At 36.5% G+C, this 12,045-nt stretch overlaps 1 pseudogene; it reads right to left on the bottom strand.

Moving 5' to 3' along the window:
- Nucleotides 1-6,478: 6,478 nt before the first annotated feature.
- The window catches only part of LOC113078494 (spermatogenesis-associated protein 17-like), a 29,030-nt pseudogene continuing 23,463 nt past the window's right edge, over nt 6,479-12,045 (bottom strand).

Here is a 12,045-nt window from a genome sequence, read left to right as displayed (position 1 = left end):
AAAAGGTGGTCCGGCAAAGAAGCATCGCACCTTAAGCTCATCAGACGCCCGTAGGCTGCACAGGTGACCGATAACGTCGAGCTAACTGAATGAGCCGCGCTTTTTACCTCTCGGACCATCTGGTCCCGCTGTCGGAGTGGCCTCCCCGCCTTCTCCCCGGTGGGCTTCTGTCTGAAAAGAGGAAGCAGGACGAGGGGCTGATGAGCGAGGCCTTGGGGCCCTCCATCACTCCTCACCACCAGGAAGGCACCAGCTGTCTGCACTCATTTGCATTCTCTCTTTGCCCCCCCCCCCAAATAATGAAATTAGCCACAAGTTTCCTGAGGTGATGCAGAACACGGACTTAGGCAAGACATGTCAGTGTTTGTGTAGATGAGGGTGTGTGCTTCAGGAGCCAATGATGAGAAAGTCATAGAACCTCTGACGCCAAAAGACAGAGAGATGGAGAGAATACATGCTCATCTGGCCAAATGTAAGCACTTATTAAAGTGTTTTTACTTGGCTGGCACTGTTCTAGAATACTATATTGGGCGTCAAATGAGACAGTTTATAGTTTGTATTTTAACTTTAGGAATGTTTGTATTCACATCGTGCTTTAATCATCATGCTTTAACAGCTGGTGTAAACATATAAAACTACTTTGGATCACCTTAATCATGCACCAAGTTTTTTTAAAGAAGCACCAATGGCAGTCTGAAAAAATACTTGGATAAAAACACATTAGTTTTTGTTCTGTATGCAAATAGTTTAAGAAAAAGAGAAGGGAAATAAATACTCATTCATTCAGGAACGTGTGACGACTGATTCTGCTTTGATTTTTTTTTCTGTTTTTGTTGATGGAGCAAAAATAGACAATGTAACAATTAAAAAAAGTAACCAATTTTGTAAGTCAATGCAACATTAATGTCTGGTTTATTTAAATGTTATATAAAAACATTATCTCACTTGCAGTTATGCTGTTGGTCTTAGTAGCAGATATATTTGATTATTTATTACAATTATATCTAATATATCTGACTGCACAATATATATTGTCTGTGTACAGTGAAAATAAAGTTCTTGTGACTGGACATATGATTTGTGTTCATAAATGTAAAAAAATTCCTGAAGATGTAATACTGTCTATTAAACATATAACCAATCACTTGCCTTTTATATAATATTTAATATTAAAAAGGATATTCCATTAAAAGAAATGGAGTATAGTCATACTGTATGTATAAATATATTGCACAAAGTTGCATATATGTTGTTTAACTGTTGCAGGCAGACTTACGTGACCAACAATGCAAAGAAACAGGATGAAAGGACTCAAGACACACCTTCAACTGTTTACCAGTAATACTACGGTTTAACTAGCTATGTAAAGTGGTCATCAGTTGTTTTTATCAGCAGAGAAAGGTTTATATTAAGACATTTTGGCTTCTAAGACATCCAAATGACTTTTCCACCCAGAGAATTGCACATACTGAGGGTTTTTCTGTTCGGGTGGTTCTCAGTATCGGTGGTGGAAGCGTGTGGCGTCCCTGTGGGAGCGTCTCTCTCTACCTCTCCGTAGCCTGGCTGTCTGCTCAGGTTAGTCTCTGACAGCTGGGCTGATTGATTCTCTGAGCGGAGCCAGGCAGGGGCACAGCTTCACAGCGAGCTGTACCTGTCCACCCTGCCAGAGCCTGGGGTCACTGTCAGGGCCTGGGGTCGCTCAGTGTGGGCCACTGCTGACACGACCCTCCATTGCCCATTAGCATCAGCTTTATTTCTTGTTATGTCAGGGTATCCACCTCAGCCAACTCATGTATCTGCTGCTGTCATGAGGGAGGCAGACACACAGTTCCTCAAACAGATACAATAGATGTTCAGTTTCTCAAGACTTCTTCTGCTGCTTTGTGAGTGATCATGTGGATTTCAGAAGTATTTTTTTCTTTGTGTTCTCTTCTTAAAGGCATGTCAGCACATCCTATCTATCAATAATGTCTTGTCACTCAGGCAGCTGACAATTGCAAACATGTCAATACACCTGTTTAAGACAGACACCTGTCTCTTTGCGAAGCAGCAGGCAGAACAAATGCTTGTCAGTACCTCTTCTGATCAGAATTCATCATCGCCTCGGCGGCTGTTGGTTCCCATTTGTATCCCGTTTTTGTGTGTAGAGATTCCTGATTGTTTGGTCTTAAAACAAATGGCTTTTTGTAAGTGTCCTACAGAAACAGAAATGTACAAGCTAATACATGCATGATAGCATCACTGAAAACAACATTATATAGGTAATCTTAATATTCATATTTTAGAGAACCATGATTTGCCACACACAAGATATTTTTTATTATATTTAATGGAATGGTAAGAAAACTTTTCAACAACAAACACCAACTTTTTCAGTAATAACCTCAAAATCAAAAGTTTTTCTCTTTTTTAAAATAAGCATAAAGTAAACAAATACTAACATTTACAATTAAACAAAAATATTTAATAATAATCATAATAATTGGTTATAAAATATTTTATTTTCTCCCAGGCCATATTCCACCTGAACAATACATAACACATCTCAGGACTGTACATCTATAAATAACTTATGAAAAACTTGTCATCTGTAAATATATGCACATTCACAATTCTGTCTATTAACATATATTTTTTAATTTTTTATGTATTCATTGTCTATTCTATTTTTTTTTTTCATTCACTTTATTACCTTAAATGATATGTATATCTGCACTATGTCTGTACATTCTGTACTGGAAGCTCCTGACACCAAGACAAATTCCTTGTGTTTGTAAACTGATTCTGATTAATAATAATACAAAAAATAAATAATAATAATTAGAAAACAAGAATGAGAATTACACTTTTTTTTTGCATTATAGTAATTAGAATCGGTGGGTAAATGTGCTTAACACACACACACACACACACAAATCAATAAAAACTGGCAGTTTAAAAATTAATAATAAATATGAATCATACTTTCCAGAATTTAATATCATCCTTTTCATTGTATGGATAATGACAATTTTGTGTTCAGTTCCTAGCATTGTTTTGCATTGCTAAAAATTCTATGATCACTGTTATTAAGAGAGATGGACAGATATTTGGTAATCATGGATGATCTGAAAATAATGTCAGATTCAAACTCGTATCGCCCACATGGCTCAAAGTGTTTCTAAATGCTAAGCCACAGCTCCGACTACAAATCATCATTAACCCAAAGGTTTAACATTTCCATAACTTAAATCAAGCTTAACCAAACTCTCGAGCTCCAATTGACCCATCCTATCTAAGTTAAAACAGCACACAATCAAATGATTGATTGATATCAGACCATAAATATATTTTGCTGCTTGCAACTGATGTTTTGTAAAATAAATCAATAGGATGATCAGTAAGTTACACTTGCTACTGTCACAATACTACGCATTAATCTGAGGGAAGTCAGAAGGGCCGAGGCTTTCGTTGAAGCAGCATGAAATGCTTGCTCGTATCTGCATGCGAAATGTAATTATGGAATCACCCAAGTGAGCTGGGCCACACATCTGCCACAGCATCTGGCGGGCTCTCATCTCAACTCACTCACGTTCTGTACAATTCAAACTCCATGCCTACAAGCACATTAATGCAGATTACAAAGTGCTCAGTCTCTACTTAAGGTTCATTCTTCGCTCAGGGGATGATAGAGGAGATTTGTGCCTTTTAATTTTGAGAAATTAGATGTATTTGCATGAAAGGCTGCAAACGGTTTCGGAAAGATGGTTAAAAGCCGATGAAGATTTGGCATTTACTGTAAATTGATGCAGACAAAATTCCATCAGAATCACAAATGCATGGAAGCATGGTTTGCCGATCATTAGCTTAAACTTCAGGGTAATAAGATAACCGGCTTCATAGAAGAGAAAAACTTTAAACATCTTCCCCTCTCATTCTGCTCATTTATTTATTTATTTTATTTAAATATTTTAAAAGTACAAAACTTTAAAATAAAAATATAGTAGTTATAGTTTATATACAAATAAAAAACATTTAATTTAAATCAGCATAAATTAATATCAACAACAAATACAAGCATACTTTGAAACTCATCAGTTTAAACAACAATAATAATAATTTATAAAACATTTATTTTAAAAACATTTTAAAGAACATTATTTCATTTTGAATTAATATTTTTATAATTGTTTCGTTTGAATAATTGAAACAAAGTAGCAACATTTATTAGATTTATTTATTTATTTGCATTACATTGATGAAAATGTTTTTAAGAAAAATAATGTCAATGCGAACACTAACTCTCACCCATCCTAAAATAGGCTTAATTTCCATTATTGAAAATACAATCTGTCTATTTTTTTATTTTGGGGCAAACAATATGATAGACAAGAGTACACTCTTGAACTTTTGATACCTACAATTGAATTTTATACTTGAATAATCCAATCAAAAATGAAAATTCTGTCATCATTTACATTGTTCAAAACCTGTATGACATTCTTCTGTGGAAGATATTTTGAAGAATGTTGTAACCAAATACCAAATAATGGAAGTTAATGTGAACCGAAACTGTTTGGTAAATAATGTATCTCTTTGAAATTGTATCCCATTTGCATGCAGTGTCATCCATGATAATTACAAAGAAAAAGCAGGATAGAGGCAGAGAGAGAGAGAGAGTGAGAGAGAGAGGGAGAGTGAGAGATCTGCTGTATTTTAAGTGGACAGACAGGAAGGAATTGATCCAGCACGGGCAGCGAGCCTGCAACTCTGACACTTCCTGCTGTGGCTCAGCAGTGAACTACGACAGCCCATCACTTCACTGTCAGCACTCTGACCCCCCACTATCTCGCTGGACATTTTGTCGTAGTAGTATAACTAAGAAGCTAATGTATCAGAAAAATAAATAAATAATAATAATAATGGAAAAAATCATATTTCATATCTGTTCTGGCCTTCTGGCCAAGGAAAAAAGTTTTCCAGAGACAGGAATATGAAGACAAGGCTATTTCGTATTTTACCTGTCTCATTAGCAAGCTTTACTGCTCAGTGGCATATCCTCTCACTTGCATATGGCTTCACTCTTTGAAGAGGACGTCCCACCGTCAGTGTGCCTCGTTCTCTTCGGTGCATGTTGGCTGAGCTCCATGGCAGAGTTGAAGCCAAGACCTGTCTAGATAGCCCATCAAAAAACACTCTACGTGAGCCCACACTCAGAGATTGGGTGCTTCTGTGAAGTTCTTCATTACTGTAAGTCTCATTATTTTATTACCTAATAAATTAACAGCAACTAAATGTATTTATACGTCATGCTACAATGGTGAAAAGGGCGAATGCCTTTGAAATGCTTTAAAAAATTGCACATCTATTATGTGGTTTTTAGCCAGGTGCTACATGATCAGCTAATAATCTGAGTGAAAACTTTTCCATGAACCATCACAAAGACCATCTCTTGTGTCCCTCCACAACGCATCAGCTCTGGGATGTTTTCTAATGTCCACATATCCGGTAGCCATAAGCATGCACTGCTTTCCCAACGTGAGATCAAACTTAGCGTTAAAACATGAAGTAACCAGACCAGCCAACTAGGGCTTTTTCTAATCGCCCTGATGGAAACGTGTGTTTTTTGGGGGGCTGGAGTCAGTGGCAGGGTGAGTTATTGTGAAGTGATGGACTACCTCAGACCAGGAGCAATCAAAGAGATAGCCATTGCATCTCCAAATTACTACTGCCCGAGCCTCAGATTGGCGATGCTGGCCAGGAAGCTTCGTACAGTTGTAGACCCTCACAAACACACACACACACACACACACACAAATAAACACAACGGAACGAAGCACTCAGAATTATCTGTGGAAATAATACTGTGGCGAGTGGGGCGGGGCCGAGAGGCGTGGGAACGTGGAGTGAGGCCAGGTGTAGTGATTGGAGATGAGCTACACCTGAGCCCCACCCCACGTTCCCACGCCTCTCGGCCCCGCCCCACTCGCCACAAATACCCTTGTAGCAGAAGACTGGATCAGTGCCTTCACCTTTTCCCACTCACTGAAATTAAATGACATTTATTTTCTGTGGCAAAAATGCATGGGGAATGTTTCAAAATGACTGATTCCGGGAGCGATGCAATGAGGGGCTTGCGTGCTCGGCCTGAAAGTGCTCACTTTTTTTTATGAAAGTGATGTAAGAATTTGCGTGTCACATATGTAAGTGCGTAAACTAATGGAGGAATTTCATTAGTCTCTTTTCCACGATCAAAATCATTGCTGTTAAAGAGTTCTTTCATCAACATTGCTGATATTGAATGCAAAAAGCAATTGTATGTAATACAAATAGTATGTAATTATGCTAAGAGAATGAGATGTTTTTAATCTGAATGCAGCACCTAATGTTTTCTTCATCTCATCTCACCTTTGCACTTTCTGATCCAGACTAACAAATGATGCATGATTGGAAATTTAATTAAATTTATTTATCGATTCTGTCTTTTAACTTTGCTATCTCATACAATATTACCAGCCCTGAAGTAGAGTCGTCCAAACTTGTCAAAGACGTGGCAGGTAGTGAAGACGGTCTTGAAGGGCTGGAATGATAAGCACATTGATTGGATGTCAGCATTCTGAAATATGTTTTACACTCAGCAGAGATGGTGCAATTATTATAGTTTTTCCATTTAGCTCACACGCACAAACACACAAACAAAAGTACACGTTTCCAAAGGAAAATGTTATTGCTCTGAGCTTGCTCTTTCACACCTCAGAAGAAGGAATAAGATCAGTTATGCTGAAGTATCAACTTAATCTCAGATGTGTCCCTTTAAAATCTTTAAGAATTACTTTTGGGGTCAATAAGATTTTTTTTTTATGTCCTTATTTAAAGAAATGAATACTTTTATTCAGCAAGGATGCATTAAATTGTTCAAAAGTGACAGTAAAATGAAACAAATGTTATAGAATATTTATATTTTTTATATAATAATTATATTAAGCAGCAGAACTGCTTTCAACATTGATATTTTATTCTGAGAAAAAATTGAGATCTCTTCTGAAATTCTAGCGCAGAGATGTCAGATCACTAAACTTTTTTTTCACTATGTCCAGGAGAGAAACATTAGAGATGAAGTAATTTGTTGTCAATTTAATCTTCTTGCTGTCTGAGATATTAAGAAGCTTAAATGCTCAGATAAATTTGAGCTTTTTTGGCCAAAGTCATGGCCTTGCATGCATCCATCCATCCATCCATCCATCACATAAAACTTAGTGTGTTCTTTTTATAAAGCTTTACAATGTGTACTAAAAGTTGATTTAGTTCACCAACTGTGCAATGTATCACTACAAATATGAGCTATGAGCAAACTAAGATTGTATCTCTGTTTCACTTCCACTTAGATCTAAAATTAGGGGTTAAATGGTATTTAAAATGGCTACACACAGGAAAAAACACTATCGTTCTCTCTCTGCTGCTTCCCCTAATGCCCGGTCATCCCAGCTGCTGTGACTAGCATTGGCTCTTCATCACTGCTATAAAACATTCTCCCAGTCAGCCAGTTAATGATGAATACATGAGCCACAACAATTCCTGCCCTCTTTTTTTTTTTGCAGCACTGCACAAAATATCTGCGTCAGATATTTTTAGTTGGACTGGATTCAGCTTTTGCTAGTGGCCTAGTTGCTGCAGCAGCTACACAAGCTGGCTCTCAGTGACCCCCCCTAGAGGCTGACCTGGTCTAAAACAAGCCAACTTCATCTCCACAACCACTTAATACTAGGGCCTGTGAGGAGCACTGCTGCGTTGAAATTGAAATAATGGGCTACAGTAAGAATGGGAAGAGGAACGAGAGGTTGGGAGGAAGGCGATTTAATTATTTCATTTTTAAGACAAAAAAAAGGCCAAGTTGAGCAAGGACAAACTAATGTCATAGACTTGGGAGGCGCTGACTGTTTCCCTCTGGCAGGCATGCATGTGATCCCTCTGTCAGTCAGCGTACGCCACCGTGACAATCATCTGTGTGTCTTGGCCTTCGGAAATGCTGCAGCTAGCTGTCCTTGTAAACAGCACTCCGCATTAACTCGAACAACTGCACAAGAAATGCAAAACGACATGGTCTACAAAGTGGAAAATAGATTCATTCATACTGTTCACTCTATATGAAAGAAATCACTTTTTCCATGACATGGCATAGTTGTAGACACATAATTAGATGACTAATGACAGGTGGTGTAGACTAATGTCAGGTGGTCTAGATTGCTATATGTACCATTTGAACTACGACTGGTTAATACATGGGAATGAGAGACAAGTTTAGCTCGCAAACTTTCGTGGCAAAGGCCAAAGGGAGGAGCACATACATGGAAATGAGGAAGAGGAGGTATAAGGAGAGATACTCTGAAAGACAGAACTTGTTCTCATGGACAGAGGTGAAACTGGGGCCGCAGAAACATTCCAAAAACACTCTTTTGTACTCAAATACACTGACTTATGGATAAAAAGTTATTACAAACAAGCAAGTTACATAATACAGATCATATTCTCAGTAACACTGTCAAATATTGATTGTTTGATTGTTTTATGTACTGTTAAATGCTGCAAATTATAAATGTATACAACATTTATAGTGACATGTTTAAGCTATATCCAGTCCCTCCAGAAAAACGCGGATTATTTTTGTGATTGTTGCGGGCAAAAATCCTTGATTTTTGGCAGGTTTTATTCAAAAATGCAATGAATATGCGGGATATTTTTGCAATATTATGCGATATATATATAACGTACAGTAATTCTGAATTCATTCTGATTTCACACTGTGAAGAGAAAAATCATTTCAGTTCATGCTATGCAAAAACCTCAATAGCTTTCAAGTAGCTCCATGTTCCACAGCACAGATGAAATTCAGAAGGGTTTGTTTTCATTGTCAGAATGACAGTGATAACCAGTTCAAATTTGTATAAGACGCATAGAAGAAAGTGCAGATGAAGAAACCAGTGTTTTATGGCACTGTGGAGTCCTTTTATTAAAGCGTTTCTCACTCTGACCTACATTATTTATTTGCATTGTGTTTCTAAAGCTAAAGTATGAATGCATCATGTAATGAAGGTGCAGATTTTTGCTGCTGGAGTGTAAAAGTTATAGAAACTGAGAGACAGAGGTGTATTCTTTTAGATTGTTTTGTCCAGATGCAAAAAAAATAAAAAATAAAAATAAACCAAGATATTAAAAAATACAAATAATTATTACAAAATACGAAATCATTACATTGCACATTTCTTTATACACTAACAAAAATCGCAATAAATGTATGTCTCAAAATATGTCCCACATATTTTTGGGTTTGGTAACTTAAGTTATCCATGATAAACATTGTTAAATTATATTTGGCATTAAAGATTAAATTGATTTTCTTAACATTTAAGGAAAAGGCCATTTCAAATCAATCGCAATGAATTTTATTTATTTACTTTTTATATGAATGATAAAAAAAAAGGAAATGCTGACACAAATAGAAGAAGGTGTAAAGTTAATTGATACATATGTAAGAAAAAAGTGAGAGGCATGTCAGGGGAATTGTTTATTACGTGGCAAATGAAGGGGCCGAGGGTTTTATATCCCTATAAAATGGATATAGTGAATCACCCAGAGGCTCTTGGTTACTAATGTACTCTGGTCTGGAATATGAACATATGTGTGTGTGTGTGTGTGCATAACAGACACACTGACATGCCATTTCCTATCCTGAAGTCAAAGCAGGTTGTCCTACTTTTATATCACTTATTTACTGCTCATTAAACACACCTCATATGTTACATATACAATAGTGATGCATTATTCTGCCATGGATTAACAAGTGCAGCCACTAACAAAGCATCATTTTAGGCTAAATATTCCAGTTGCCTCCAACAATAACAATAATTTAAAAAATCTGCTCTGGTGGTGCTTAGAGGTCGATATTTGGTGGTGAGACAATGGAGATGGGGGTCTAGCAAAGGGGGTTTGGAAAAGCAATTACTGAGGCAATATTAAAATAGAAGAGAGAGAAAATAAATGTAGGCCCGGGCTGTGTGCTGGTATTCTGGCGCTAAGATGTACCAGTTTGAAAACATGATTGATGAAGGTCTAATGAAAGATGATGGAGAGTCTTTTGCATCGAGGCAATGCCACCAACTGCACTTTATTAGCCACCATAATTAGCCCTGGTGGTTCAGTTTGTAAGAATCTGTTGTGATGATGCAAAAATCAGATCACAGCGCTGGGTAGTCAGTGGCCACCGTACAGCCTGATGAAGGGTCATCCTTGTCAGGGGGCTATTAACTAATGCACTAATTACAGAGGAGAGGGAAAAGTGTGGACCCCATGCCTCTGTCTGTCTGCATCACTTCTGATCCACAACTGGGCTGAAAACACACCACTGTGGACCGTCACTTCATATCTCAAACGGCTCAAATTACTGTAATGCCGATTCCATTTAAAGGTGTTTCCTCAACTATCTTAAAACACACTTTTGATACTGACTATTTAATTGGTTTACTAACATTGTCCAACAGCGTATATATTTTAGATGCAACACAGAAAAAATAAATACAAAAAATTATATATATATATATATATATATATATATATATATATATACACACACACACATATATACATATACACTGAACCGTCATGAATAAATATATTTTCCACCTCAAATCGCCATTACATTTTCAGGAGGAAATTACATGTTAAAGCATTTTTAGAATAAAGTAGCTCATTCCCTTAAATACTTAGAAATGTACTGTAGGTATCCTAAATACAATTAAATAGTATTAAAATCTGAAATGCTGTAGTAAAAATTCTCTTCTCACAAGTGATATTAGCAGTACCTTGAATTTTCTTTGTCTTATATTTAAGCTAAAGCATGCTCTTTACTGACACCATTGTAAAGTGTACTTAACTTTTGATAAAAACTATTATTTTAAAATAACATAACTAATTGCTATAAAAAGAAACAATTGTTGGAAATGACAATTGAGGGACAGTCTTTTTTATTGTTATATATTATATCAATTAATGCAAAGGAAACAAAAGGGCTTCTCATAATAATAAAAAAAAAACTTAATATATAAAATATATATAATTTTTGGGATATTGGTTCATAATTTAAGAAACAAAACGTTACTGGTTACTGCTTACTGCTTATTTATTAGAAACAATAGAAAAAATAGAAAGAACAGCATCAAAAGATCATCATTTATTTCAAACAGAAGTCCTTTGTAACATTATGAATTTCTTTCTTTTAGCTTTTTTTTAATCAATTTAATGCATCCTTGCATTATTAATTTATACAGTATACACACACACACACACACACACACACACACACACACACACACATATATATATATATATATATATATATATATATACACACACATATACACACACACACACACACACACACACACACATATATACATACATAACATAAACATATAATATATATATAAATTGTATTGACCCCATACTTTTGAAGAGTAGTGAATGTAATACAGTGGTAAAGCTCTTCTGGGTAGGGAATCACCCCTGAGACTGAGGGTTTGCCTCCTTTTTAGCTATGGATCAGTGATAATCCTTAATATGGTGTCCTCTGCCACATCAATTATGTTGATCATAGTCACGCTCGTTATGCTGAGTCTTCATTACTGTCAGACGGTGTGAGCACCAGCCTCAGGCCTTTACAGAATAAATCAAGACATATTAGGCTACTCTCCAAAAGTATCATAGAGAAGCCTGCACCATGTCTTTTAACTTGGATGTTTTACAGAATGGCATAGATATGGTGAAACTAGACCAGGAAACTTTGAGTGTCTGATGTATTTATGTAGTGACCTGATAAAGTTAGTTCCCTCTGAAAAGTGCAAAATTTTTATGTCATATAGATAGCAATTAAAATGCAGAGCGGAACCGAGCTGCCACACCAAGCATACATGAGCAGTGTCAGCAGTAGGGGCTCTCTTATTTATTTCATTCTGGAGGAGGTATTTCCGGGCAATTGCGCTGGATGCAGAGGGTAGTGCCTGCTGGTAAGAGCCA

This window comes from Carassius auratus, unplaced genomic scaffold (assembly GCF_003368295.1).
Source record: "Carassius auratus strain Wakin unplaced genomic scaffold, ASM336829v1 scaf_tig00025797, whole genome shotgun sequence".
In the NCBI taxonomy this organism is placed as follows: Eukaryota; Metazoa; Chordata; class Actinopteri; order Cypriniformes; family Cyprinidae; genus Carassius; species Carassius auratus.
This window is presented reverse-complemented; position numbering and strand designations above follow the sequence as displayed.